Raw genomic sequence first — 4,499 nt, 5'->3', positions numbered from 1 at the left:
CCGATGTGGGACAACCTTACTCTCAATAACTTTGGGTGTTACAATCTCCCCCACTTAAAGAACACAACGTCCTCGTTGTGCCTCCAACTTGACCGCAGCCAAGCCCAGAATCCTCCCCCGCTAGGTGTGTGACCCGGGTACTCCCGACCACCGGCTCACCACACGGTCGCAAGGTCGCTCTGATACCATTTATAACAACCCGACCCACCACGGTCGTAACACAACCCAATAAGATGGGATATGTACCTTTGGGCCCATTACTTGTCCTCACTTAAGCCCAAAAGCACAAGGCCTTGTTACTAAGTGGTGGGTGGAATCCCTTATAAACATATCACAACCTCCTTAATTCCCCGATGTGGGACAACCTTACTCTCAATAACTTTGGGTGTTACAATCTCCCCCACTTAAAGAACACAACGTCCTCGTTGTGCCTCCAACTTGACCGCAGCCAAGCCCAGAATCCTCCCTTGCTAGGTGTGTGACCCGGGTACTACCGATCACGGGCTCACCACACGGTTGCAGGGTCGCTCTGATACCATTTATAACAACCCGACCCACCACGGTCGTAACACAACCCAATAAGATGGGATATGTACCTTTGGGCCCATTACTTGTCCTCACTTAAGCCCAAAAGCACAAGGCCTTGTTACTAAGTGGTGGGTGGAATCCCTTATAAACATATCACAACCTCCTTAATTCCCCGATGTGGGACAATCTTACTCTTAATAACTTTGGGTGTTACACTCCCGACTACCGTGTGGAATGCAATTGTTGAGATTAGTCAATTTTTCCGAGATTTATGTTCCTCCTCAATATGTGTTGATGACATGGAGCAAATACCACAAATATTGTGTAAGCTTGAACTTATCTTTCCTCCTTCATTTTTTAACTCCATAGAGCATCTACCGATCCATTTGCCCTACGAAGCAAAAGTTGGAGGACCCGTCCAATATAGATGGATGTATCCATTTGAAAGGTAAGAATTCTAACTAGTTTTATTTTGAAATTATTATTATTATTATTATTACTATTACTATTATTACTATTATTATTATTATTATTATTATTATTATTATTATTATTATTATTATTATTATTATTATTATTATTATTATTATTATTATTATTATTATTATTATTATTATTATTATTATTATTATTATTATTATTATTATTATTATTATGATTATTATGATTATTATGATTATTATGATTATTATTATTATTATTATTATTATTATTATTATTATTATTATTATTATTATTATTATTATTATTACTATTATTTTTAATATTATTATTATTATTATTATTATTATTATTATTACTATTATTATTGTTATTATTATTATTATTATTATTATTATTATTATTATTATTATTATTATTATTATTATTATCATTATTATCATTATCATTATTATTATTATTATTATTATTATTATTATTATATATAATTAACTAATGTATTATTAACTCTATTAACCATTAACCTCATCAATGCATCTTGTATAGGTTTCTTAATCATGTGAAGAAAAAGTTGGTAACAAAGCTAGGGTGGAAGGTTCTATATGCAATGCCTATTTAACGGAATAGATTGCAAATTTTTGTTCTCTTTACTTTGAAAAACATATAGAAACCAAAGTAAGAAACTTGAATGTTGATAAAGTGAACGAAATTGACACAAGTTTACCCTAGTTTTTTCAAACTCGTGATGATGAAGGTTGTTTATCAAATGGGGAAACAAGATATTTGGATGACAAGGAGTATAACCGTGCTCACCTTTACGTTCTATCTAATTGTGAAATGTTGGAGTCATATGAAACGAAGTTTGTAAATGATTTCATTAAGGAACATCCTAATGTGAGCAAGGATGAATTTTGGGATAAACATGAAGAGCAATTTCCAACATGGCTTCAGAACCATTTAATTGAGTTGAATATCCAAGATGATTTGATAAAACGTTTGACCTTTGGTCCTTCACAAATGCTTAGAACGTGGAACCGATATTCAGTTAATGGATTTAATTTCCAAACATTTAACCTCGGTAAAGGTAAGGCTAGATGCAATTATGGAGTTACTATTTCTTCTCTTTGATAATGAATATTATGGTATAATAGAGGATATCTTTAAGATATGTTATAATGGGCGTGACCGTGCTTATAAAACTGTCTTATTCAAGTGTGAATGGAAGGATAATTCCGTGGCTGGAATGAGAATACATGAACGATAAAAACTTGAAGAAGTGAATCGTACTCGAACATACTCTAAGTGTGATCCATTTATACTAGTACATCAGGCTCGTCAAGTGTATTTCGTTTCTTATCCAAGCATGAGAAATGATAGAAATCAAAGGCATGGTGTGCAATCTTTAAGACAAAGGCACGATCACAAATTGATACAACTTTTTTTCAAGAACAAATAGTATCAAATGGAACAATTTTGTCTCCATCTGATGAAATCATTTACGAGAATGACAATGAAGAGGGTGAAGAGTTGGAAGTGGAGGAAGATTATGAGGTTAATATTGTGTTGGAAGAGTGATGGGAAGGGGAGAGGGAGGAGGATGTGGATTTGGATGATGATTGTGGTGATAGTGAAGACGATGATGATGATGATGATGATGATGATGATGATGATGATGACGATGAAGATGATGACGATGGTGATGGTGAAGAAGATAATGAGGATGATAGTTAATTTGCTATAGTTCTAAAATATGTTATAGTTATGTACATGTCACTTTTATGTTATTAATATGTTTTATGTTTTTAACACTTTCTAATAATTTTATTTGTGTGACTATAGATGGCAGGAGGTCAAGGTAGGCAGCGAGGTGACAATAGTAGATGCCTTAGTACGTCGACATCTGAGCGTGAGGAGAAGGAGACAATGGAGGTTGAGCAGAAGAGGAAGGCCGAGGATGAGGAGTCAGACCCGTGATACGAGATCCAGTACATCGACGACCGGAGGATGATACTTGATCCGGCGGGATTATGGTAAGTGTTATTCTTTGTTATTTTATAATTATTCATTTGTTTTTTAATAATAAATGCAGACTTCTACTTAACAAATTGTATTTCATGTTTAAGGATCAAATTGTTGTACGAAAAGTTTCTGCTAGTACAAAGCAGAAGATGAAGGGTCTTGTTCCTACTTGTTAGACCGAGGCTAGTGCTGAACAAAAAGAGCAATGGTTCAATATCTTTCGGGTATGTTTTTTTTTTATTATTTTTAATTGATACAATTATAATACTTAATACTTTTATTTTACTATACTTAATACTTTTTTTTAAGTCATGATGCTTTTTTTACTAATTCTTTATACTTTTTTTTTTGTAGAAATCTTTTGCTTGACCGGGTGGATTAGAGTATGTCGTTCGTCAAAGGTACAACAATATCGGTATCAAACGATATCGGGACAACATCTATAAGGTTTTTAAGAGAAAGAAAGAGCCGGAATATATGAAAGGTATTTAATTATTTTTGTTACTTGTATTGAGTTATATATAATTTAATACGATTTTATATTTTCTAATAACACGATTTTAAATTATAGGTGGTTCATAAGAGGGCCTCTTGAAGCATTTTGAATTACAAGAGTTAAAGGCGAAGTCAACCCAAGCATCAATCAACAAAAAGGAAGGAAAGAAAGATGGAGTGGTCGGGCCTACTCATTACGGGGGATCACGATCGTTCTTGGATCGTGTTTTGGGTTTAAGTTTACATATCAATATTTATGCTTATTTTTTTTTTTAAAACCTTCTTTTATGCTTAGTAAGTTAAGAATATTTATTCAAAGCCTTGATACCGTCGTTTTAGTTTCAAAAATAATTACCAAGAACAACTAACAGAAGTTAGCGGAAGTAGGGTCGATCTCCACAAGGAAGCTATGTTGCTTCTACTCGCTAAACTAAGTTTGTCTAAGTCACTGTATTTGGGGTTTGATTTTGTCACTAAACTACGGGAGATTAAGAGAGAAATAAAGTAAAGAGAAATAAAGAAGTAAGCTGACGATTTAACCAAGCAGAGAAAAACACCTAAGATAGTCGGTTCACCATGATTCTTAAGAAATCTAGTCTAGGGTCCTAGGTCAGTGCAAATTCGATCTACAGGGTAATGAAAAGGTCATTCCAGTCCGCTATTCGCCCTAAAACAATTCTAACTTAGCTTCCGCCCTCATTAGAACGCTCTAATGTTCACTGCAGGTCTTACCCATTCCAATCTTCCGATCCAGGTCTGGGTGTACCGAGGTTAATTATCTAATTGCGTCAACTCAAGTAGACAAGAACAATTAAATGCAGTGATTAACAACATAGATCTAATTCAAACTAAATCTTAATCACCCATTCATAATTCCCTTAAAATCATGGCTCCCCTATGTCTTAGCAAATGAATTTTAGTTAAGCATAATTATCGAGTAAACAACAATAACACACGAACTAAAAGAAATAAACATAGCAGAAGTCTAAGAAGGGAATAACAACAAATAGAGAGAA

This window comes from Silene latifolia, chromosome X (assembly GCF_048544455.1).
Source record: "Silene latifolia isolate original U9 population chromosome X, ASM4854445v1, whole genome shotgun sequence".
Taxonomy (NCBI): domain Eukaryota; kingdom Viridiplantae; phylum Streptophyta; class Magnoliopsida; order Caryophyllales; family Caryophyllaceae; genus Silene; species Silene latifolia.
The sequence above is the reverse complement of the archived record's forward strand: the minus strand, read 5'-3'. Positions refer to the sequence as shown.